This window comes from Palaemon carinicauda, chromosome 27 (assembly GCF_036898095.1).
Source record: "Palaemon carinicauda isolate YSFRI2023 chromosome 27, ASM3689809v2, whole genome shotgun sequence".
Classification (NCBI taxonomy): domain Eukaryota; kingdom Metazoa; phylum Arthropoda; class Malacostraca; order Decapoda; family Palaemonidae; genus Palaemon; species Palaemon carinicauda.
The window spans coordinates 2,009,756-2,037,337 of NC_090751.1; the positions used below are offsets into that span (position 1 = coordinate 2,009,756).

The following is a 27,582-nucleotide window of genomic DNA, read 5'->3' on the forward strand; positions in this document are numbered from 1 at the left end:
TCTTATAGATTCTACTTTGTTTGGTTACTGCATTTGGTTGTATTGTTAGAATGTATTTATTTTAATGTTGTTACTGTTCTTATATTTTATTTTTCCTTGTTTCTTTTCCTCATTGGAATATTTTCCTTGTTGGGGCCCTTGGGCTTATAGCATCCTGCTTTTCTAACTAGGGTTTGTAGCTTAGCATATAATAATAATAATAATAATAATAATAATAATAATAATTGATGTTTGGAAAGGCGGGTTTAATAATTTGTTTTAACATTCTAGTCGATCTAAATCTGCATGCTTAACATGTATCGACTCTGGTCGTGCAGGGAATGCAAATATCGCGTGCTATTTTGACGGCGTTGTCGTGTCATTTTCTCCTTGGGGGTTTGAAAAGTGCGTCTTTGGCGGGGTACTGCTTGCCATATTGACACTCCTGCCTTGTACTTTACGCTGTCTGCTTACTGACTACGCTATCTGTCATTTTCATTCACGCGGAGCTGGTGACGTTTTTCTCAAGGTCTCTGTGAGTTTGTTTCGTAGGGTGCCAGTGTTTCAAATGCACCTCAACCGGTGCACTGTAGGCAGTATTTTAGGGTGTTTGCAACATTGCTTCGGCTTTCGGATGCACTTGCTTTATATCCTAATAATTTACCTCGAGGCCCCAGCGCTGGTTTATCTAACCCAAATTCATGAATAGAATCCTGTTAAGGAGGCGAGCGAGCGTCATCTGTTATGTTTTGAAAAGATGGTCTTCAAAGATAAGGATTCAGTTGTGGTCTTCAATGATAGGGATTCAATTGCGGTCTTCAAAGATATGGATTCCATTCTGGGGTTCAAAGATAGGGATTCCATTTCTGGTCTTCAAAGATAGGGATTCCATTCGGGTGTTCAAAGATAAGGATTCCATTCGGGTCTTCAAAGATAAGGATTCAATTCTGGGGTTCAAAAAATAAGGATTCCATTCTGGTCTTCAAAGATGAGGATTCCATTCTGGTCTTCAAAGATGAGGATTCCATTCTGGTCTTCAAAGATGAGGATTCCATTCTGGTCTTCAAAGATGAGGATTCCATTTTGGTCTTCAAAGATGAGGATTCCATTTTGGTCTTCAAAGATGAGGATTCCATTCTGGTCTTCAAAAATAAAGATTCCATTCTGGTCTTCAAAGATAGGGGATTCCATTCTGGTCTTCAAAAGAAAAAGATAGGGGATTCCATTCTGGTCTTCAAAGATAGGGGATTTCATTCTGGTCTTCAATGATAGGGATTCCATTCTGGTCTTCAAAGATAGGGGATTACCATTCTGTCTTCAATATAGGGATTCCATTCTGGTCTTTAATGATAGGGGATTCCATTCTGGTCTTTAAAGATAGGGGATTCCATTCTGGTCTTCAAAGATAGGGGATTCCATTCGGTCTTCAAAGATGAGGATTCCATTCTGGTGTTCAAAGATAGGGGATTCCATTCTGGTCTTCAAAGATAGGGATTCCATTCTGGGTCTTTAAAGATAGGGATTCCATTCTGGTCTTCAAAGATAGGGATTCCATTCTGGTCTTCAAAGATAGGGATTCCATTCTGGTCTTCAAAGATAGGGATTCCATTCTGGTCTGCAAAGATAGGAGTTTCCATTCTGGTCTTCAAAGATAGGGGATTCCATTCTGGTCTTCAAAAATAGGGGATTCCATTCTGGTCTTCAAAGATAGGGATTCCATTCTGGTCTTTAAAGATAGGGATTCAATTCTGGTCTTCAAAGATAATGATTCTATTTTGGAGTTGAAAGAGAAAAAAAACCCCAGACTTGAATCCTTTTCCTTTTGAAACCCAAACTGGAGACCTTGCGTATCACACTAGTAATACGGTTGTGGAAGGGCGTGAACGGGAAGCGAGAGACGCCAAGCTCAGAGCTGGCAAGCAAAGGCAGTAAAGTCAGTAGTACTCTGGCAACAAGTAAAAATCCCTCCCTCCCCCCCCCCCCCCTTCCCATCATGGCCGCCCTCGTCGAGAACTTAAAGTAACCATGCCTTCCATGCACTATTATTATCCTTATCTGGTGTCTGAATCCATCCTATCCTTACGGTTACAGTGACATTTGATGCATAATCCTGTAATAGAAGGCAACAGATTGTAACAGTTGTATTTTGTTTTTATACATCAGCCACGATGGTGGTGACCTTCCGCGGTGGTGCCCACATCTACTGTTGCCATGAAGTGTATAATAAAACGTTGTATAATACAGTAGCACTTCTGGAAAGCTATGCTGAAATTTAAAGGGTATAAATGCATCAGCAGAGCTGGGTACTGCTATGGAGATTCGCGTACGTGGCATTTCCCCTGGGCTAAAGGGACGCTGCATTTAAGAGGTGTATTACGTAAGGACCCGTCTGTCGGTCGTCGAGTTAAATTGTCGAGTAAACCAAGCCACGCCTCTCTGCTTCGACAGGGCTGTCGATTCGACAACAGCTGTTTTATAACTCGATTCTAATTATTCCCACCTGTAATTTAAATTAAGTCTGTGTGTATTCGTTTTGATTAGGTATTTACCACGGATTCAATTCTCATCTCCGGCCTGGCCTCTTGCGTCATCGATTTTCAGACCTCACATAGTTACGTAACACCGATGTCTCTCCTCTCTCACGCCTGATTCCTTCGTGGTTCCATTGGCTACGGCTTTGACTTGAGAGCTGACGATTCCTTTGTAGGTTACGGTTGTTGTATGGCATGGTCTTGGAATTTCAATTGTAAATTTAGAGTAACTTGTTCCTTGTTGTGAAGAGGGTTTACAGCTGTGATATTATTAGTTAGATTAATTTTTAGGTTTTTTATACTGAGTACTTGAGGAATTTCATATTTCATTTTATATATATAATGTACATATGTATATATATATACATACATATATATATATATATATATATACACACACACCACGTGTTTGTATGTATGTAGTATATATATGGATATATATATTTGTGTATGTGTGTGTATATATATATATATATATGTATGTATGTGTATATATATGTATATACATATGCTATATATATTTGTATGTATATTTATATATATAAATTCATACATACATACACTCACAGTTTTGGGTGTATAAGACTATTTCAAAATATCTGAAAATGCAAAAGTTATAAATTAATATCCGATCTGTTGGCAATTTGAAACGCAATAAAGCACCTTTTTTTTTCTTCTTCTTTTTCCTTTCATATATGGCAAACCTTTTTATAGCACAGACGACAAGTGCACAATGCATTTCAAGTCGCAAGCAACTGTCAGTCTAGTGTAGCAACAACGTCTACCCCAACATTCAAGGGATGTTGGCAAAGGCTGGTATGTGAAGCTGGGGCCAAAAGATAACGAGAGAAAGATGGGGTCTTGTTAAACCACGGCTAAGGATTTCGACGTTTTCATAGGCACGTTGCTAGGCAATGCTTTTAACATGAAGGCCATTGAGTGATTAAAATCATCTCTCTCTCTCTCTCTCTCTCTCTCCTCTCTCTCTCTCTCTCTTTCTGTGTGTGTCTCTCTCTCTTTCTCTCTGTGTGTGTCTCTTTCTCTCTCTCTCTGTGTCTCCCTCTCTTTCTCTTTCTGTGCGCGTCTGTCTTTCTCTTTGTGTGTGCGTCTCTCTCTTTCTCTTTCTGTGTGCGTCTCTTTCTCTTTTTGTGTGTGCGTCTCTCTCTCTCTCTCTCTCTCTCTCTCTCTCTCTCTCGCAGTGACGATGCATGTTTATTAGGGTCGTAAAGCAGGCGGAAGTATTTACTGAGATGTTAAACCGAAGATGATGACCCTGAAATAATTTCATTCATAGAAATTTGTTATATTTGCAGTTCTTTCATTTTACTTTAAACTTTTTATATATATATTTTGCAGTTCATTCATTTCATTTATAGAATTTTTTTTTTTATATATTTTGAAGTCCATTCATGTAATTTATAGAAATGTGGGTTATATATTTTGCAGTCCTATTATTATTATCACTAGCCAAGCTACAACCCTAGTTGGAAAAGCAAGAGGCTATAAGCTCAAGGGCTCCAACAGGAAAAAATAGCCCAGTGAGGAAAGGAAATAAGGAAATAAATAAATGAGAAAAAATTAACTATAAATAATTCTAAAAACAATAATAACGTTAAAACAGATATTTCATATATAAACTATAAAAAGACTTACAGTATGTCAGCCTGGTCAACATAAAAACATTTTCTGCAACTTTGAACTTTTTGAAGTTCTACCGATTCAACTACCCGATTAGGAAGACCATTCCGGATAATACGGTCATCTTTCATAGCAACGCAAAGAATGTAGACTGTCTAACCATATTTTTTGGCAGGACCAACGCGACTTGCGTATATTTAACTCCTGAACGAACGCATGTCTGTTACCGGTCGGCGTATTACGCTTACGCTGTATAGTAATGCATTCCGGGAGTCCTCTCTCTCTCTCTCTCTCTCTCTCTCTCTCTCTCTCTCTCTCTCCAGGCGTTGTTTTGCATTTAGTGTGACCCGTTTGTGCAAGGCAGGAAGGTAAGTGATCGCGGATCTCTCTCTCTCTCTCTCTCTCTCTCTCTCTCTCCCCAGGCGTTCTTTTGTATTTAGTGTGACCCGTTTGTGCAAGGCAGGAAGGTAGGTGAAGGCGAAATGCCATTCGCTGCTAACTGCCAGGACGGGAAGAGGTAGACTTAGTTTTTTTATCTTCATCACCTTCGCTCGTTTTCTTGGTCAGAGAAGCAAGTGGCTTCTGCCGAGTGCCCTGGCTTCGATAATTGAGGTATTAGTTTTCTCCACTTTGTATACACACGACTGTTTTTTTTACGGTTTATTTTGCTTTCTTGTTTACGATGTGTTTTATTAGAATGTTTTTTATCAACCCTTAAAGTAGGTAAGTATGCGCTTTTTTCAGCCCTGAAATTAAGTAAATGTGCGCTTTTATCAACCCTTAAATTAAGTAAATATGCTCTTTTATCAGCCCTTAAATTAAGCAAATATGCGCTTTTATCAGCCCTTAATTAAATAGGCGCTTTTATCAGCCTTTAAATTAAGTAAATATATGTTTTTAGCAGTCTTTAAATTAAGTAAATATACGTTTTTATCAGCCCTTAAATTAAGTAAATATACGTTTTTAGCAGCCCTTAAATGAAGTAAATATACGTTTTTATCAGCTCTTAACTTAAGTAAATATACGTTTTTATCAGCCCTTAAATTAAGTAATATAGGTTTTTATCAGCCCTTAAATTAAGTAAATATAGGTTTTTATCAGCCCTTAAATTAAGTAAATATACGTTTTTATCAGCCCTTAAATTAAGTAAATATACGTTTTTATCAGTCCTTAAATTAAGTAAATATACGTTTTTAGCATCCCTTAAATTAAGTAAATATAAGTCTTTAGCATCCCTTAAAGTAAATATGCGTCTTTATCAGCCCTTGAATTAAGTAAATATACGTCTTTAGCATCCCTTAAAGTAAATATGCGTCTTTATAAGCCCTTGAATTAATTAAATATACGTCTTTAGCATCCCTTAAAGTAAATATGCGTCTTTATCAGCCCTTAAAAAGAAGTAAATATATGTTTTTATCAAGCATTAAAAGAATTAAATATGCGTTTTTATCAGCCCTCAAAATAAGTAAATATACGTTTTTAGCATCCCTTAAAGTAAATAATGCGTCTTTAGCAGTCCTCAAAATAAGTAAATATACGTTTTTCTCAATTGGCATCACCAATTACGGTTCAGACACGTCTCGGTGCAGATACTGGGTAACATTGCGTAGAGGAGACATTGAATAGTAATTAGGCGTTTGTATCAGAATAACAATTGATTGCATCACATAATCATCGAGTTGTTTTAAGCCCTGACGAAGAAACGTGCAGCATACTGATACGTTGTCGAGAGAGAGAGAGAGAGAGAGAGAGAGAGAGAGAGAGAGAGAGGAAATGGAATTAATGGGACGTAAGAAAGGGAAGCGATTTCAAAAGATAATTGTTATGAGAGAGAGAGAGAGAGAGAGAGAGAGAGAGAGAGAGAGGAAATGGAATTAATGGGACGTAAGAAAGGGAAGCGATTTCAAAAGATAATTGTTATGAGAGAGAGGAGAGAGAGAGAGAGAGAGAGAGAGAAATTCAATCATTACAAAATTATTATTCCCTTGTAAAAATGACAAGAGGTATAAACAATTTCAGAAATAAATTTTGTAATGGAGAACTCATTTATATACACTACAGAGAGAGAGAGAGAGAGAGAGAGAGAGAGAGAGAGAGAGAATGTCGGCCGATGCGTTTTCAAGGCCAGCGGCCAAAGACGCGGTTGCTTCTGTAATGAAGGATGTATGATATAGACTCCGGTCCTTTTGGGATGAAGGATCATAACTCATAAGGATGTGTGCTCTCTCTTGTCCTTGTACGAAGGTAGTTGTATCAGTAGAACTCCGAATGTGTTTATGTTGAACAGGCTGACATAAGTCTCTTTATAGTTTAAATATGACATGTCTGTTTTGATGCTGTTACTGTTTTTAGATTAATTTATTGTTAATTTTTTTCTCATTGTTTATTTCCTTATTTACTTTCCTCACTGGGCTATTTTTCCCTGTTGGAGCCCTTTGGATTATAGCATCTTGCCTTTCCAACTAGGGTTGTAGATTGGCGAATAATAATAATAATAATATGTACGTTGGAGCTTCTCGAGTTCTTCATATTATATGCAGTCCTGTGCAGGAACACCAGGAAAAGAACAAAAAAGGAAAGGAATAATCATGAAAACACTAGTCCCTCGGAGGCTGGCTAGAGAAATCGCCACCTCGGTAGTCCACAAGGCATAAAGTTGGCACAAAACAGAGCTATTGGGTCTGCCCCAATCTGTTCACCTCCCACTGTACTTCATTTTAACTCTTTACCCTCCAATCCTTCCAAAATCCTAATCCCCACTGTACTTCATTTTAATACTTTCCCCTCCAATCCTTCCAAAATCCTAATCCCCACTGTACTTCATTTTAATACTTTCCCCTCCAATCCTTCCAAAATCCTAATCCCCACAGGACTTCATTTTAACACTTTACCCTCCAATCCTTCCAAAATCCTAATCCCCACTGTACTTCATTTTAACTCTTTCCTCTCCAATCCTTCCAAAATCCTAATCCCCGCTGTACTTCATTATAACACTATACCCTCCAATCCTTCCAAAATCTTAATTCCACCCCCCCCCCCTTCCTTTCCCCCAACTATCCTACATCCTCTACTGTAGCTGTAGTAGGCAGTAAAGAGTTCTTGCGTTCCATTGAGGTTGGGCTGTCGTGAGTGGGCGGAAGAGAAGGAAGGGAATGGAGAGAGAGGTAGCGTTCTATGGGTTATTAAGAGGGATGGAGGGAGTGGGTGGGTGATGAGGAGAGGCTAACTCGAGGTAAAGTCACGGCTGAGGAGAAAAGGAGAAGAAAAGAATTCTTTCTGTCTTTGTTGTCAAGTGAGAGGTATATTCTTCTATCTCTTTTTACTGTAGATTTAACCTGCTTTATTTCTATTTATTACTTTGCGTATATTGATGTGTAGTCGTAGATTTAACCTGCTTTATGTCTATTAATTGACGTATATTTATGTCTAGTAGATTTAATCTGCCTATTAATTTGCGTATATTTATATCTAGTCATAGATTTAATCAGCTTTATTTCTATTAATTACTTTGCGTATATTGATGTCTAGTCATAGATTTAATCAGCTTTATTTCTATTAATTACTTAGCGTATATTTATGTCTAGTTGTAGATTTAACCTGCATTATTCCTTTTAATTACTTAGCGTATATTTATGTCTAGTCGTAATTTCAGTGTGATTTTTTTCTAATCCTTCATCGATTAGAGGCTTTGGTAACCAAACTTCAGGTATCTGGACATGGTTTATTTTTTTAATCTTGGAAGTTGTGTTTATAAATAGGCATCAAATCTATAATTGAAGAGCTGTTAAATTTTTAGATGGATATATTCGGAAAGGGGGGTAGGGGGTGGGAGAGTGTTTGTTGTGTAAAGGGCCCCGGTCATTTTTAGTTCTCTTGCTTGAGGGTACACACTGGCTCACTATTCTATTTCATTTCTTCTTGTTTTGTTAGTTTTTATATTTTATATAGAAAATATTTACTTTAGTGTTGTTACTGTTCTTAAAATATTTTATTTTTCCCTTGTTTCCTTTCCTCATTGAGCTATTTTTCCTGTTGGGGCCCCTGGGCTTATAGCATCCTGCTTTTCCAACTAGGGTTGTAGCTTGGCAAATAATAATAATAATAGTATGCTGTTCTGATGGGCTCTAATATCACACTAAGAATCTGGTAATAATAATAATAATAATAATAATATGCTGTTCTGATGGGCTCTGTTATATCACACTAAGAATCTGGTAATTTTTTTGCCACTAATACAGCTAAGTGTATTATCTTTTCGATTTTGGTATATTGAAAGATCGTTATTTTGATGATTAAAATATCACCCGAGCTTATAATTATCCAAAATTTAATGAAATGAAAGTTAAGAAATTGACCAACAGGAAACTATTGGAAACTGTTGAATTCTGTCTGTGGTTAGCGTATGTACGCAACCATACGCCAGGATGTGGGGGAAAAAAATCTGCTAGTCTTGCTGTCTGCTTTTGCTTGCTGCTTGAAGTTAGCTGCGTAGTTTCCATGGAAGGCTGCTTTAACCTCCTCCCCTCTCTCTCTTTCATTCTCTCTTTTCTCTTGCTTTCTCTCGCTCTCTCTCTCTCTCTCTCTCTCTCTCTCTCTCTCTCTTCCTTCCTTCCTTCTCACTTTTTTTTCTTCCTTCTCACTTTTTTTTCTTCCTTCTCTCTCTTTTTCTTTTTCTTTCTTCTCACACTTTCTCTTTCGCTCTCTTTCTTCTCACTCTTTCTCTTTCTCTCTCACACTCTCTTTCTCTTTCTCTTAGGGTACAACTGATAATTATTAGATACTATTATAAAGCTGCTGAATATTCTCTCTCTCTCTCCTCTCTCTCTCTCTCTCTCTCTCCTGCCAATAGACTATCGCTCCTAGTTGTACGCAAATACGTTTTCGTTGCCAATGTCTAATTCGTTGCGTAACATACGCCCCGACAATAGTAACTCCAAACCTCTGTACCCTGTCACCCCCCCCCCCCCCCCCGTTCGTGTGGCGAGACCAAAGCTTCTTTAAAGATGGTAGGTTTGTTCAGACTTGTTGCTTAGCTACAAGGACCCCGCTTGTTGCCAGCTGTGCGAAAACCAGCCTCATCGTGGTATTCTTAAAATCACATAGTGGCTGTTGGTGTTTTTTTTTTTTTTTTTTTTTTTTTTTTTAATTTTCATAAAGTTTCAGGTATTTATTTGTGTTTTAAAGGCTTAATATTTTTTATTAAATCACATATTGGGTGCCAGAATTTTCTGGTTTTCGTAAATTTTCTGTTATTAATTTTTATTATTATTAATTTCTAAGTTACAACCCTAGTTGGAAAAGCAGGATGCCATAAGTCCAGGGGCCCTAACAGGGAAAATAGCCCAGTGAGGAAAGGAAACGAGGAAAAATAAACTATTCAGTTATTAGTTTTCATTATTATTATTATTATTATTATTATCATTAATTGCTAAGCTACAACCCTAGTTGGAAAAGCAGGAAGCTATAAGCTCAGGAGCCCCAACAGAGAAAATAGCCCAGTGGGGAAAGGAAATGAGGAAAAATTAAATTATTTTAAGAACAGTAACATTAAAATAAATATTTCCTATATAATCTATAAATACTATAATCTTTATTTATTCTGTTGCCTGGATACAGAGATCGATATTTATATAACTGAATTGTTTTATATCCTATCAACTTTTAATATTATGAAGGGTTTATTTTTTATCACTTGATAAGACTTATCAGCATTGTTATTTTTCGAATTAAATTTTAATACTTGATTATGGTAATAAAATTCTATTACTTGATAATGATCATACGGGTTTAAGGTTGTCGTTTACTTGATAAACAAACTTAATTTCTTCATAAACAAACTTAATTTCTTCACGTGTACCAAAGCACACGAGGTATTATTTAAGATAGTAGGTTGGCCAGGGCACCAGCCACGCGTTGAGATACTACCGCTGGAGAGTTATGGTGTCCTTTGACTGGCCAGACAGTACTACATTTGATCCTTCTCTCTGGTTACTGTTCATTTTCCCTTGGTCTACACATACACCGAATAGTCTGGCCTATTCTTTACATATTCTCCTCTGTCCTCATACACCTGAAAACACCGAGATCACCTAATTATTTTTCACCAAGGGGTTAACCACTACACTGTAATTGTTCAGTAACCACTTTCCTCTTGGTAAGGGTAGAAGAGAGACTTTAGCTATGGTGAGCAGCTCTTCCTGGAGATGGACACTCCAAAATCAAACCATTGTTATCTAGTCTTGGGAAGGGCCATAGCCTCTGTACCATGGTCTTCCATTGTCTTGGGTTAGAGTTATCTTATTTCTCTTCCTCTTGTTTTGTTAATTTTTTTTAGTTTATATAGAAAATATCTATTTTAAAGTTGTCACTGTTCTTGAAATATTTTATTCACACTTGTTACCTTTCCTCACTGGGCTATTTTCCCTATGGGAGCCCCTGTCCTTATAGCATCCTGCTTTCCAACTAGGGTTCTATCTATTGATGATGATAATGAACTGTGCCAATAGCTCGGGTATATCCGATTTATTTCCGGTCGTTGGACCGACATTTATTGGGGAAGGTATTTTCGAAGTTGAGGAACTTGGCATCGACCCATTGAACTATGCAACACTGCAGTTATTGCAATGTAACTAAGTTTAAAAGTGTCATTGGATACATTATTGTTAGGATTCCCTCAAAACTCCTTTTATCAGATTGTTACACATAGATGATTGAAATTACCATTTTGAGTGTTTATGATTCCTTTGAAATTAATATTTTAGTTGTCTTTATTCATCTTTTTATCAAATGTCGAGTAGTTTACCTAGATCATTGATATCATTTTGATAGTCTTTATTAATCTTTTTTTATTTAATGGAATATTTAAGATAATTTGAATTATTTTGATAGTCTTTATTGATCTTTTTATCAAATGTCTAGTATTTTACCTAGATCATTGAAATTAGTAATTTGATAGTCTTTATTATTCTTTTTATCTAATAGAATATTTAACATAGATCTTTGAAATTAATATTTTAGTTGTCTTTATTAATCTTTTTATAAAATGTCGAGTACTTTACCTAGATCATTGAAATCATTTTGATAGTCTTTATTAATCTTTTTATCAAATGGAGTATTTTACCTAGATCATTGAAATTAATATTTTATAGTCTTTATTAATCTTTTTATCAAATGGAGTATTTTACCTAGATCATTGAAATTAATATTTTATAGTCTTTATTAATCTTTTTATCAAACGTAGTATTTTCCCTAGAACGTTGAAATTAGTCAGTTTTAATTAATAATAATTAAAAAAGCATTGTTGATGAAATAGTTGAATTTGTCTCTAGATTTTATATAAAATTTACGATGAAGTGAATTCCATCGATAGTTTTTATTATATGTCCGAGTATTAATGGAAATTTAATAGTCAAACCAGAGGGGCAGTCTGTAGAGCGCAGACCTCCGCCATGGCAGCTTTTTTTCTCGAATTTTGCTCGAACGTAAGCTTTGACCTTGACCTTCCAAAATTTAATAATTTCCAGCTTTTTAAAAAAAGTTAATCCATGCAAGTTTCATAACGATTAAAATAGTGGCCTGGAAGCTGTTCACAAACACACACACACATACATACACAAACAGGTGCTAAAACATAACCTCCTTCCAACTTCGTTGGCGGAGGTAATAATAGCCTCTTGATTTCCTTGACCTTTGACCTTGACCTTGCATTATTTAATCATTTTCAGCTGTTTACATAATTTAATCCCTGCAAGTTACATTATGATTAAATTTGTGGCCAGCAAGCTGCTCACAAACAAACCCAAATTGTGTCCAAGAAAACTGTTCACAAACAAACAACCACAAACACAAACAGGGAGTAAAACATAACCTCCTTCCAACTTCGTTGGCGGGGGTAATATTTCTTCTTGATTTCATTGGTATTATGTAAACCCCCTACGATAGAACATCTGTCATCCAAGGTCAGTCAGTGCTAATGTCATGAATGCCATTATAACCCCTAGTTTCTCTAGTTTAGGCAGCTCACATTCTCCTGTAGTTAAGGTATCTCTAATCTACCGATAAGACGACGAAACTCTCGTAAGGAGATAAGAGTTAATGACACTTTTCGGTCATTAGATATCTGGAAAGATAAGGTATCGGGGAACTGTAGCAACTAGCATCGTTACGGTACTTGAATTCTCTGTTGTCACCTCGACTTGATGGTGGATGGTCACGTAAATAAATAAAGAAATAAGGTAGAAAAGTACACGGTTGCCCCCACCATTTAATTGGCATAGCCCAATCTCTGTGCCCTGCCAGATAGTGTAGAATGATTTCCCTGTTATTTTTATACTTGGTCTTCCCTCATTTAAGTCTCTCTCTCTCTCTCTCTCTCTCTCTCTCTCTCTCTCTTTTTTCCCAGGTGTTTGCTTGTTTTCTGTAACATTTTCTCTCTCTCCAGAAGTTTTTCTGTAACACACTCTCTCTCTCCATAAGTTTTTCTGTAACCTCTCTCTCTCTCTCTCTCTCTTCTCTCTCTCTCTCTCTCTCTCTCTTTTCCAAGTGTTTGTTTGTTTTTTCTAAGTCCTATTTTGTAAACTAGGTTGTCCCGAGGTTTTATTTAGAAAGACATTTAATCGGTTGAAAGCGGGGTCGGAAATCTCATCAATCTTCACATCCTGGCGAAAGCACCGGAGATCTAAGCCAATTTGAAGCCTACTAGATAAACAAAAGCTCCGGAGCACCACAGCGTCTCTGTGGCGACAGGCCATTCTTAGAATAGTCTTGTCCCCCTTCATAGGAACGACAAGCATGATGAAGATGACAACTTTGGCTGTGTGCCCTGAGGATTGACGCTTGCCTCATTGGGGGAAGAAGGCAGGTAACACGTGGCTTCAGGGTTGTGTAAGCGCTTCGCTAGGTTTGGGGGTGGGGTCGAGGCTCCGCTCCGGGATTCGTGGAGGCTCCACTCCGGGATTCGAGGAGCGTCTGGGAGCCTTGCTGGAGAAGGATTGTAGCTGAATATGTGCTGGGATTTGGATGAATGAAATATACGATATTATATTAAAGATATACTAGCATATACTTTGTGTCCAGGCTAGAATTTGCCGATAAACAAATCTCGAACGAAGACTTATATGAAGCTTAGTCTTTTTCTATTGTTGGTTTAGAGATTCATGGTGAGATATCTGTAAAATGCAAGCAACGAATGCATTTAATGCATATTAAGTATTCAACGAATGTAACTAAGAATTCAAAGTCGTATCTTGATGAAGCTGTGACGTTATGAACACTGATTCTTTAGATTGGTTTATATGGGATGCAGTAATTATGAAAGGAATGTCATATTATTAGGCGCATTATTAACTTTGTTACCGATACATATTGGTTCATTAATTAATTTTGAAAGCATTAGCGAATAGAGTACCTATTAGAGTTCTCTTGCTTGAGGGTACACTCGGGCACACTATTCTATCTAATTTCTCTTCTTGTTGTTTTGTTAAAGTTTTATAGTTTATATAGGAAATATTTATTTTAATGTAGTCACTGTGCTTAAAATATTTTATTCTTCCATGTTTCCTTTCCTCACTGGGCTATTTTCCCTGTTGGGGCCCCTGGGCTTATAGCATCCTGCTTTTCCAACTAGAGTTGTAGTTTAGCAAGTAATAATAATAATAATAATAATAATAATAATAATACAGATCTATTTTCTTGTGACTATATTTTAATGTTTTATTCTTAGGTTTCTTGCAGAAACTGACTTGTAACTTTGTTTTTTCTTCTCGTACCATAACTTTCAAAATGGATTATTTGCAGATTATGTTTTGATATAGATTTAATTTTTTTATCCGTTTTGATATTACTTTGGTCATGTTTCATTAGTTATTTATACTTTTTGATATTTTATTAGTGTTTTATCGATTTTAATGTTTCTTTGGTCAAATTTCATTAGTTAATTATACATTCTTATTTTGATAGTTTTTATTAGTTTATTTTTTATTGAATTTAATGTTTTAATAAAATTTCATTAGTTTTTTTATCCATTGTAGTGTTATTTTGGTCAAGTTTCAATAGATTTTTTTATCCATTGTAATGTTATTCTGGTCGTTTTCATTGGTTTTTTTTAATCCATCGTAATGTTAGTTTTGCCAAGTTTCAATAGATTTTTTTATCCATTGTAATGTTATTCTGGTCGTTTCATTGGTTTTTTAATCCATCGTAATGTTAGTTTTGGCAAGTTTCAATAGATTTTTGTATCCATTGTAATGTTAGTTTTGTCAAATTCATCAGCTTTGTTAAACAGCATCGTCCCCTGCATAAGTTTATACATAATGAAACTCCATATGGCGTCTTTCGGCCCCCCCCCCCCTTTGGGGGGGGGGGGGGCATACTCAATAGAGTGAATGTACCTTCCATACAATTGCAAAAAAAAAAAAAAAAAAGCTTGCAATGAGGCTAATTATGGCCTATCTGTTATTGCGTAGATTGCAAGATTTGGCATTAAGGCAGGGTTGCCAGCCAACGCCTGATAAACTGCAGCTTTAAAAGGCCAACCTATTAGTAGAAAAAAGGCCGAAAAGTATAGCATTTTAAGGCTAAGCAATTTAAAAAAGGGTCAAATTTAGGTATCTAGCACGAAAAAGGGACAATTTTGGAGGTTTTTTTTTTTTGCCCGAAAAAGGCCAAACTGGCACCCCTGCATAAGGATCCATCATGACAATCGTCCTTGGAAAGTAGGGAGGAAGTGGGGTACTGTGGTGGTTGCTTACTTCTCCCTCCCTCCCTCCCACTTCCCTCCTTCCCTCACCCTCCCCTCTCTCTCCCCCTACACCTTGTTGCTTTTTCTGACACGTGAGTCTCGCTGTTGCTGGGCGTACAGTCTGCGCGACTAGAAGTGCCAACGTCACTCTGTGGACGCTTATGTCTCTCTCTCTCTCTCTCTCTCTCTCTCTCTCTCTCTCTCTCTCTCTCTCTCTCTCTCTCTCTCTCTCTCTGTTTACAAGGGGGCAGATTTAGTCATGACAGTTCTTCACGACCTTCGCCTCTTTTTTATTTATTAATTGAAGGAAGTATATTATTAACTTTTAACTTATGCGATTCAAGACTGACTCGAGCAGTTTTATTATTATTATTATTATTATTATTATTATTATTATTATTATTATTATTATTATTATTATTATTTCAACTAGCTGTTGAAGACTGACTCGAACAGTTTTATTATTATTATTATTATTATTATTATTATTATTATTATTATTATTATTATTTCAACTAGCTGTTGAAGACTGACTCGAACAGTTTTTTTATTATTATTATTATTATTATTATTATTATTATTATTATTATTTCAACTAGCTGTTGAAGACTGACTCGAACAGTTTTATTATTATTATTATTATTATTATTATTATTATTATTATTATTATTATTATTATTTCAACTAGCTGTTGAAGACTGACTCGAACAGTTATTATTATTATTATTATTATTATTATTATTATTATTATTATTATTATTATTATTTCAACTAGCTGTTGAAGACTGACTCGAACAGTTTTATTATTATTATTATTATTATTATTATTATTATTATTTCAACTAGCTGTTCAAGACTGACTCGAACAGTTTTATTATTATTATTATTATTAACTTCAACTTATGCGATTCAAGACTGACTCGAACAGTTTTATTATTATTATTATTATTATTATTATTATTATTATTATTATTATTATTATTTCAACTAGCTGTTGAAGACTGACTCGAACAGTTTTATTACTATTATTATTATTATTATTATTATTATTATTATTATTATTATTATTATTATTATTAACTTTTAAGCTACAACCCTAGTTGGAAAAGCGCAATGCTATAAGCCCAGGGGCTCCAACAGGGATAATAGCCCAGTGAGGAAGGGAAACAAGGAAAAAATAAATTTTTAAGAAGAGTAACAACATTAAAATAAATATCTCCTTTATAAACTATAAACAACAACAAAACAAGAGGAAGAGAAATAAGAAAGAGAAAAATAATATTGCGTATCACATTAATCCGTCCGCTAATCAAGGTCGAATCAACTCAGATTGCAACATCAACTGTTCGAATTATACCAACGTAATCGAATGTCTAGCTTAAACCTGCCAATGATCTTCCTAATCGGGTAGTTGAATCGGTAGGACTTCTAAAGTTCAAAGTTGCAGATGTTTTTATGTTGAAATGGCTGACATAAGTTTTTTTTTTATAGTTTATATATGATATATCTGTTTTGACGTTGATACTGGTTTTAGAATGATTTATTGTTAATTTTTTTCTCATTTTTTATTTCCTTATTTTCTTTTCCTCACTGGGCTATTTTTCCCTGTTGGAGCCCTTGGGCTTATAGCATCTTGCTTTTCCAACTAGGGTTGTAGCTTGGCTTGTAATAATAATAATAATAATATATCTCTTTTGACGCTGTTACTGTTTTTAGAATGATTTATTGTTAATTTGTTCTCATCGTTTATTTATTTCCCTATTTCCTTTCCTCACTGGGCTATTTTTCCCTGTTGGAGCCCTTGGGCTTATAGTATCTTGCTTTTCCAACTAGGGCTGTAGCTTGGCTAATAATAATAATAATAATAATAATATATCTGTTTTGACGTTGTTACTGTTTTTAGAATGATTTATTGTTAATTTTTTTCTCATCGTTTGTTTATTTCCTTATTTTCCTTTCCTCACTGGGCTATTTTTCCCTGTTGGAGCCCTTGGGCGTATAGCATCTTGCTTTTCCAACTAGGGTTGTAGCTTGGCCAGTAATAATAATAATAATAAATATAATAATAATAATAATATTATTATTTCCTTATTTCCTTTCCTCACTGGGGTATTTTTCCCTGTTAGAGCCCTTGGGCTTATAGCATCTTGCTTTTCCAATTAGGGTTGTAGTTTCGCTAATAATAATAATAATAATAATAATAATAATAATAATATTATTGCATAACTGTCTGGTAGTAGGAGAGCGTTGGTGTTTTTACTGAGAAAAATGTTGACCAGGAAATACATTTATGCTCTATATTTATGTACAGTCAGTCATTCCAATTCTAACATTAATAATGCTGTTATCATTCTTATCGCGGTGAACTTACGTAAGGTCCATGCACTCTTCTATCTTATTTCTCTTCCTCTTGTTTATTTTTATAGTTTTTATAGTTAGAGTTCTCTTGCTTGAGGGTACACTCGGGCACACTATTGTATCTAATTTCTCTTCCTCTTGTTTTGTTAAAGTACTTATAGTTTATATAGGAATTATTTAGTTTAATGTTACTGTCCTTAAAATATTCTATTTTTCCTTGTTTCCTTTCCTCACCGGGCTATTTTCCCTGTTGGGGCCCTTGGTCTTATAACATTTTGCTTTTCCAACTGGGGTTGTAGCTTAGCAATTAATAATAATTAATATGTATGTTAATGTTACTGTTCTTGAAATAATATTGTTAATTACTTTTCTTGTAGTTTCCGTATTTCTTTTCCTCACTGGGCTATTTTTCCTGTTGCAGCCACAATGATTCTAGGTTAGTTTTTGTATCGGAATGAGAGGAAGTGTGTATGTGTCTCGTGTGCGTTCCCTTTTGTATTAAAATTTTACTCATTGCGGAAAATTAATCGTGGTTCGCAGCTAGTATTGTACAACTAATATTATATACATTGTAAACTAGAACGGGCAATAAGTAGAGCGCATACCTTCGCCTATACCATGTATATACAAGATAGACAATTTAATTATGCACATGTTGGCACTAGTTTCATGCACATCAGATGAAAGTTAGCCACGATATAGCAGAAAATGTTTTTTACCTTTTCGTGACCTTGACCTTGACTTTTGACCTTATCACTCCCAAAAATCTAATCAAATGGCCTTGGGTCATGGCCAGTCATCCCACCAAATTTCATGAAGTTCGGTTAAATAGTTTTTGAGTTATGCGAATCACAACCACAGACACAGACACCGAATAGTCTGGCCTATTCATTCCACATTCTCTGACAACACTTTAGATTACCAAACAATTCTTCTTCTCTCAAGGGGTTAACTACAATGTAATTGCTCGGTGGCTACTCTCCTCTTGGTAAAGGTAGAAGAGAGACATACAAACAAATAAATGCTTATCAAAACAGAAGCTTCGCAACGAATTTGGCGAAGGTAATAAATATTGTCTTGTCAGGTTGGTCGCCAAGCAGGCCAGCAACGACAAACCAAACGGTCTGTGATCAGAGACATCAGCTAAGTGCTGAATTAATAGCTTCTCCAATTAGCCCAGGGCCCGTTCTGTCATCAGGATTATTTTTAGAGTCCTTTACTTACTGGTTTTCCTGGACGATGAGATTATGCAGGATGTTCCAATGCATTGCCTGTCGGAGACTGCCATCTCGTACATTTATCTAGCCCAGATCTGATGGAAGAAAGATAAAAGAAAGTAGGTTTCGATACCTAGGGATCTTTGAGGAAGGAAACTACTAGTAGGATTCAAAACCTTGGCAGTAGCGGAAAGTAAATTGTACATAGAACAGAATATTGAGCAGCGAATTCTGACAAAAATCAGCTGTCAATTCAAAGTTGCTGAAGGAAGTTGAAAGGCAGAGAGGAATATTATTAGCTTGAAGAAAGTCCCCATTTAAGGAAATTTAACGAGTTTCTATGAATTCATAGCAAGTGTAGATCCTACAAGTATATGAAACAAGATTATCTTGTGCTTGTGTCTCCTGCAATCTATATTTGAGGCTTCTTATAGCATGAAAATACTTAAGACCACCTTTTATAGATCTTACAAGTATGTATTATGAAACCAGATTATCTTGTGCCTGTGTCTCCTTCAATCTATATTTGAGGCTTCTTATTGCTTGAAAATTCCTATCAATAAAGGTTTAGACCACCTTTTATATTTGTGTGCGTAAAGGAAAGTCTCTTTATGCAGGCCAAGCTGCCTGTCACGCTCACCGTGTCATCCGAGCTCCTACAACTGCTGAGAAGAGATTGTCAAACAGTGTGTACAATGGTAAACCGTTATGCACATACTGCATATGCATGATCAGAGGTTGTCAGTCTTCTTCTCTCGTCTTGTCTTCGCAATTTCTCTTATTCGGTTGGAGTTCGTCAGTTGGATTTTTATCTTATCTTTACACTTGAGTTCCACTGCAACTTTTCTACACTACTTACAGCATTTTCATTCAAACTTAGAGAGAGAGAGAGAGAGAGAGAGAGAGAGAGAGAGAGAGAGAGAGAGAGAGAGAGAGAGAGAGAGAGAGAGGATACAACTTTCTTCAGTCCTATAAATAAAAGAATAAAAACATTAGTTTTTTATAGTTTATTTGTGAAAGATTTATTCTGATGTTATTGTTCTTAAATTTCTCTTGTAGTTTTTCCTTATTTCCTTTCCACACTGGGCTATTTTACCTATTGGAGCCCTTGGGCTTATAGCATCCTGTTTTTCCAACTAGGGTTGTAGTATAGCAGAGAGAGAGAGAGAGAGAGAGAGAGAGAGAGGAGAGAGAGAGAGAGAGAGAGAGAGAGAGAGAGAGAGAGAGAGAGAGATGGGACATTCACGGCCTTTTTCCAAATTTACCTTGGCATTTTGGTAGCCTATAACTTCGTCCCTGACGTGGTGGGAAAGTCGTTTGAGACGTGTAAGTGATTTGTTTCCGAAAGAATAAAAAGTGTTAAGACTTGCTTTCTTTGCCAAGCATTAGTCGTTGAGGGAGTAGACTTATTTTAGTCGCTAGTGATGGCGCCCTTTGTCGCTGGCTAATGCAGAAATGTGACTTTGTTATTATTTTAAGATTTTACATATGTGGTTACTAAGAAGTCTCTCTCTCTCTCTCTCTCTCTCTCTCTCTCTCTCTCTCTCTCTCTCTCTCTCTCTCTCTCTCTCTCTCTCTCTCTTTTGTTATTATTTTAAGATTTTACATATGCGGTTACTAAGAAGTCTCTCTCTCTCTCTCTCTCTCTCTCTCTCTCTCTCTCTCTCTCTCTCTCTCTCTCTTTTGTTATTATTTTAAGATTTTACATATGCGGTTACTAAGAAGTCTCTCTCTCTCTCTCTCTCTCTCTCTCTCTCTCTCTCTCTCTCTCTCTCTCTCCGTGCTAAGATTCAACCCTAGTTGGAAAAATAGGATGCTATAAGCCCAAGGGCTCCAACAGGGAAGATAGCCCAGTGAGGAAAGGAAATAGGGAAAAGCTACGATAAATTCAAGAACAATAACATTAGAATAAATCTTTCACACAAACTATAAAAACTTCAAAATAACAAAAGGAATAGAAATAAGATAGTGTGCCCGAGTGTACCCTCAAGCAAGTGATCTCTAACCCAACATAGTGTTTTGATATTGTTACTGTTTTTAGAATGATTTATTGTTAATTTATTCTGATCATTTATTTCCTTATTTCCTTTCCTCACTGGGCTATTTTTCCCTATTGGAGCCCTTGGGCTTATAGCATCTTGCTTTTCCAACTAGGGTTGTAGCTTGGCTAGTAATAATAATAATAATAATAATAGAGGCTATGACACTATCCAAAACTAGAGACCAATGGTTTGATTTTGGAGTGTCCTCCTAGAAGAGTTTTCTTGGGTTAACCTATAACTAAAACGATTTTTTTCAGCTGACGGGAAAGATGGGTGAAAGAAGAATGAGGACACTTAGCTTACCATGGTAGGAATAGTTTAGGAAGGTATTAGTAGTAGTGAGTTTTGTTTCTATGAAGTTTCACTGCACCAAATATTACTTAAAATCTTCAGAGGAGGACAACACATTTTCCCAGAACAAACCTTCAAGAGATATACCCTGAACTTGAAAAAATTGTACAGAATTTTAGTTCATATCATGAGCTTTAATTGATTTTATTAATTTTTAAATTCTTTTAATCCCTCCTTATTTTACATTTAGATATAGTATGAAAGTGAGAGTACAGATACGGTTGATTAATTTGCATTATACAGCCCTTAATGACCTTTGATACTCCAGTGCTAGGCTTAAGGCCTAAATTTTATATTCAATTCAATTAACACCAAAATGTTTTTATGCTGAGCAGGCTGACGTATATCTTTTTATAGTTTTTATGTGATATATCTGTTTTGAGGTTACTGTTTTAGAAATATTTTATTTTTCTCATATCGTTTATTTGTTTCCTTATTTCCTTTCCTCACTGGGCTATTTAACCCTGTTTGACCCCCTGGGCTTATAGCATCTTGCTTTTCCAACTAGGGATGTAACTTAGTTAATAATAATAATAATAATAATAATAATAATAGGTATGATCGTAACATTGAATGAAGGATTATGAAGCGTCTAGCTACGTCAGTCCATAGGACACAAAACCCGGTAGTGTGTATGTACCCTACGTTCCTTCTGCTCTGAAAAATCATCTAGCCCTTAACCCATTGTCCAAGGACTAAAGTGATTTGTAGGGTAGCACCCTTCGTACCCTAAGTGAGTACTGATCCTTATCTGAAACCATTCCTTCACACCCCCCTGACCTTTTTGAGGGTAGTTGTAAATATATGACCCATAGCAACAGGAGTTAAATATCACTCGTTACAGAAATAGATGTCCATGATTCATCGATACAGGTGTGTTGTAGCTGTGACTTTTTCGTAACAGGTGTCGCAACTTGATGGAAACATCTGTTTTAAAAGTGGAGAATATATCTGTGGAGGGGTGTTTGTTTTTGATGCACAGTTCCAGGCAGAATTCGGCTCTAAATAAGTAAGATTTGTCTTATTATAACCCAGGCCTACATGGCTGAGGACTATGAAACGCGAAGTAGATGATGAATGGAGAAGTCTTGAATTAATAGCTCAATATACAGACGGCTAACGAAATGTAACCGAGGCCCTTTGCGTCAATAGGCTTAGGAGGAGATGATGATAGCTTATATGAATAATATAATACAGCAAGACGTTACTTATTAATGTGAATTAATTACTGTAATAGGTGGTAGGTTGGCCATGGCACCAATCACCCATTGAGATACTACACCTAGAGAGTTATTGCGTCCTTTGATTGGCCAGACAATATTACATTGGACCCCTCACTGTGGTTACGGCTCATTTTTCCGAAAAGTCTGGCCTATTCATTCCACATTCTCCTCTGTCCTGAAAACACTGATATTACCAAACAATTCTTCTTTGCTCAATGGGTTAACTATTGCAATGTAATTGTTCAGTGGCTACTTTCCTCTTGGTAAGGGTAGAAGAGAGACTTTAGCTTTGGCAAGCGGCTCTTATAGAAGAGGGACACTCTAAAATCAAACTATTGTTCTCTAGTCTTGGGTAGTGTCATAGCCTTTATACCATGGTTTTCCTGTCTTGGGGTAGAATTCCCTTGCTTGAGGATACAATCGAGCACACTATTCTATCTTATTTCTCTTTCTCTTGGTATGTTGAAGTTTTTTTATAGTTTACATATTATACATTTATTTTAATGTTGTTACTCCTAAACTTCTCTTGTAGTATATTTCCTTTTCTCATTGAACTATTTTCCCTGTTGGAGCCCTTGGGATTATAGCATCCTGCCTTTCCAATTAGGGTTGTAGCTTGGCAAATAATAATGATAATAATAATTAGTTGTACGAAAATTCCTCTTTTCTCTCTCTCTCTCTCTCTCTCTCTCTCCTCTCTCTCTCTCTCTCTCTCTCTCTCTCTCTCTCTCTCTCTCTCTCTCATATTCGAGTTTTATATTATTTTAGTATTTTTAAGTTATATGGGATCCTGATGTAGGAGTAAAAATATGATTAATGTATTTTGTATCAAAAAGACTTCGGTGTCTTCCCCCCGGTTTACTGTATACTAAGTGTATATTTACATGTGTGTGTATTATATAAGTCTGTAAACATTATGTTGCTGAGCACGTTTCGTACTGCAACAGAAATTGATAACTTGTGTTTTGTATGTGTAAACCCCTGGCGTAGACATTTTCAACTTAGTGAAATTTGCTTACTCAGCAACTCCTTCTGTGAGGCGACTACTTAACTAATTCAATTATTATAATTAATATTATTATTATTATTATCATTATTATTATTATTATCAGTAGTAGTAGTAGTATTGAAATGTTTGCTAGTTTTATTTAATATATATTAAGTCAATTTCCTTTCGTATCCCTCCTCTCAACCAAAAAGAACATGGGACCCGACCCAACTGGATAAAATTAAACTTGGAAAAACAAACGTCGGCAACTCGACGATTTAGTTGTGCATTTCTTACTCATTTTATGATTTCGTTACAAATTAGGGAAATATATGCAGCGTTTCATAATATTTAGAATTTAGATAAAGTCTGGTATTAGTAGAATTCATCTGTTACAATTTCTTCGTTGCATGCAACATTTCGCGGCGAAGTAAAGCAAACATCCGAATGTGCAACCTGGTTTTGCAAGGATATATGTTGCATGTCGATATGGCTGGGTTACTTGGTGGCCTTGAGAGTTCTCAAGCACGGCCAGTGACTCTCTCTCTCTCTCTCTCTCTCTCTCTCTCTCTCTCTCTCTCTCTCTCTCTCTCTCTCTCTCTCTCTCATAATATGTACTTATCTATGCTGTCCCTTTTTTTGTTTGGTTCTTAGGAAGACCAGTTGGTTATATATGCTTCAATGCAATATTGTTTAAGAAAGGAATCGCTTTGCTCTCTCTCTCTCTCTCTCTCTCTCTCTCTCTCTCTCTCTCTCTCTCTCTCTCTCTCTCTCTCTCTCCTGAAAATTTGTACTTGTCTAAAGTCCCTTTTTTTATTTGCGCTTTGGATTAGAGTTCTTTTGCTTGAGGGTACACTCGGGCACACTATTCTATCTTGACTCTTCCTATTGTTATTTTGAATTTATCAAGTTATTTTCAAGGTTTTATAGTTTACATATGAAAGATTTATTTTAATATTATTGTTCTTGAACGTCTCTTGTATTTTTTATTTGTTTCCTTTCTTCACTGGGCTATTTTCCATTGGACCCCTTGGGCTTATAGCATCATGCTTTTCCAACTAGGGCTGTAGCTTAGCGAATAATAATAATAATAATAATAATAATAATAATAATAATAATAACAAATGCCATCTCCTATTGCGCAGTAAATCGTCAACTTCCTTCGCTTAGAAATCCTGTGCTCATGACCTTTCAATCCCCATCCTGTTGTGATCTAAAATATCCTTTCATATATTAGATTATTTTTTTATGACTTCTTCAACTTTTACAACGTTAAACCAGGATTGCCAGGTTTTCTAAATGAGAAGAGGACAACTTCTAATCAACTACGGCTTTAAAAGTTCAACCCATTGGTAGATAAAGGACAAAAATATAGCATTTAAGGCCAAACCTTTCTTTCATGACGCTACTGAAGGCCGACTAATTTCAAAATGGCCAAATTTGAGGGTTTTGGCCTGAAAAAGGGCCAAATTTAAGGGTTTGGTCTAGGAAAAGGCCAAATCTGAGGGTTAAGGCCTGAAAAAGGGCCATATTTGAGGCTTTTGGTTTAAGAAAGGGCCAAATTTGAGGGTTTGGTTTAAGAAAGGGCCAAATTTGAGGGTTTTAGTTTAAGAAAGGGCCAAATTTGAGGGTTTTGGTTTAAGAAAGGGCCAAATTTGAGGGTTTTGGTTTAAGAAAGGGCCAAATTTGAGGGTTTTGGTTTAAGAAAGGGCCAAATTTGAGGGTTTTGGTTTAAGAAAGGGCCAAATTTGAGGGTTTTGGTTTAAGAAAGGGCCAAATTTGAGGGTTTTGGTCTGAGAAAGGGCCAAATTTGAGGGTTTTGGCCGTAAAAAGGCCCAAATTTGAGGAATTTGGCCTTAAAAATAAAAAGGCCAATTTTGAGGATTTTGGTCTGAAAAGAGCCAATTTTGAGGGTTTTGGTCTTAAAAGGGTCAAATTTGAGGGTTTTGGTCTTAAGAAGGGCCAAAGTTGAAGGTTTGGTCTGAAAAGGGCAAAATTTGAGGATTTTGGCCTGAAAAAAGGCCAAACTGGCAACACTGCGTTAAACACCGGCAATATTTGCAACGTAGTATCTGACGAAGGCGCGCACCTCTTGCAAACGACTTGAATGCTGACCTCTTGATTTATTGTTATTGTTTTGACTGGTTGTTGCCCTCCTGCACCTCCCCAGGGTTTGTTTTGACGGTGGTTGTTTTTCCCCTTCCCAGGCCTTTCGTGTCTCCTAGTCCTTCCTTTTGTCAGTCACCTCGAACTCCAGAAGTTCAAAGTTGCTCTAAATGTTTTTTATGTTGAATAGGCTGATATAAGTCTTTTTATTGTTTATATTATGAGGTATCTGTTTTGATGTTATTGTTTTTAAAATATTTTGTTAGTTTTTCTCATATCTTATTTATTTCCTTATTTCCTTTCCTCACTGGGCTATTTTCCTCTTTTTGGAGTCCTTGGGCTTATATACATATGATCAGCGCCCAAGTCCCCTCTCCACCGAAGCTAGGACCAAGGAGGGCCAGGCAATGGCTGTTGAAGACTGCAAGTATACATATAGGCTCCCCTAAAACCCCCATCCTTAGCTCACAAGGATGGTGAGGTTGCAGTGACCAAAGCAACGAAGTTTGAGTGGGACTCGAACCCCATTCAGTGACGTTACCACATAGGCCACCACAACCTCATTGTTGTGCTTTTACTTTTTTGACAGGGTTGTAGGGAAGGCACCTGTGTAGCTGTGTCTTTTATGGTTTCCGTCCTGTTTGGTATGCATTGAAACAATTATTTTCATATGGACTCTGTTCTTGGATAGTGCTCTAGCCTCTATACATGGTTTTCCACCGTCTTTTGTTAGAGTTCTCTTGCTTGAGGATACAGTCATACTCGTACTCTATTCTGTTTAATTATATCCTTTCCTCGCTGGACTATTTTCCCTGTAAGAGCCATGAGGCTTATAGCATCCTGCTTTTTCAAGTAGGGTTGTAGCTTAGCAGTTAATAATGATAATGATCTCGGCCATCTTATACGCTTATCATAAGTATTAAATAATTAAGTCTTAATTTATATGTGCTAGAAGCAAGTTTAAATTTAAGATTGGAGTAAGTCCAGTACGGTGGATAAAAAGGCGAAAATGGCTTGCCTCAAGGTGGTGTTCTGAGCCACACCTTAGACTGAGAACATCAAGTATTATACACCTCGAAGTCACTCTCGGCGATACCACAACCTCAGTATCTATCTTAAGCAGTTTTCTCTTGCCTGACAGTTCCCATGTACCAAAATATACGTAGTTGTGTAATTGATTGGCTATGGGATCTCTAAAGATATCAGTGTCGGTAGAAAATGGTTATTCTACTGTCTTATCATTGATCTTTCTATGTTATAGATTGTGGGCTTTAAGATATCATCAGGTATTTGCTAGTTTTTAGTTTCTTACCTTTACCCCTGCGGAGATTTTTGGTGTTGAAAGGTAAGGGTGAAAGAAGAAAGATTATATGCCTTTCCTATAGTATAATAAAGGGCAAATGTATGGATATGTATATTTATGATATATCTATTTCCCTGTCACGGTGAGCAACATCCGCTCGGAAATCACAATCTCCCACATTTTCCAAAACTGCCGTGTTGTAGTGAGGAGACGGGTCGCATATATATATATATATATATATATATATATATATATATATATATATATATATTATTACTGCTTTTGTTTATTCTGTTGGTGTGCTTGGCTCAAGGCAGAGTGCATGCAGCGAGGCTATAGCTTGCTTGAGCAACAAGCTCTTAACGAACTAATATGATTAATCCGCAGTTGGTATACTTGGCCTTTGACGTCCCTGCTTGCGGCGTTGTATTATAAATTGTTTATTCCATGACTATCATCTGATATATTTATTAAAGAATAATTTAGAACAAAACTATCTTTGAAGTGTGAAAGGAATTGAAAGGCGTGTGTGTTTATTCATGTTGCGTCACTCGTCTGCCAGGCTTTCTCTAAGTTTCGTCATTCACATGTGAGAGGCTAGAAGCAGCTGCTGCCGCTCTTCGCGAAGTGTCTGTTTAGTTTTACTTTCTGTTGCTTTGAAACTGATGGAATATACACTTAATACTTGACTATTGATTGACATGAGTCTAGGGAAATTATAACTGATGTAATATACACCTATTGTTTGACGATAGATAGATATAAGTCTAGAGAAGTTTTCAGCTTAAAGAGGCTTGAAATATCTTTACATTGTCCTCTATTTTAAGTGTTTCTTACGAAATATACACTTAATACATGACTTTAGTTTGACACACGTCTATGGAAATTATAACTGATGTAATATACACCTATTGCTTGACGATAAATAGACCTAAGAGAATATACACTTAGTACTTGACTATTGATTGACATAAGTCTAGGGAAATAACTGATGTAATATACACCTATTGATTAACGATAGCTCTAAGTTTAGAGAAGTTTTCAGCTTAAACAGGCTTGAAATATCTTTACATTGTCCTTTATTTTAAGTGTTTCTTACGAAATATAC

At 36.1% G+C, this 27,582-nt stretch overlaps 1 protein-coding gene across 2 annotated transcripts in view; it reads left to right on the top strand.

The window, feature by feature from the left end:
• Window positions 1-27,582, top strand: part of LOC137620502 (CCAAT/enhancer-binding protein gamma-like) — a 49,656-nt gene that overhangs the window by 8,577 nt on the left and 13,497 nt on the right. The gene's annotated exons all lie outside the window — the stretch shown is intronic.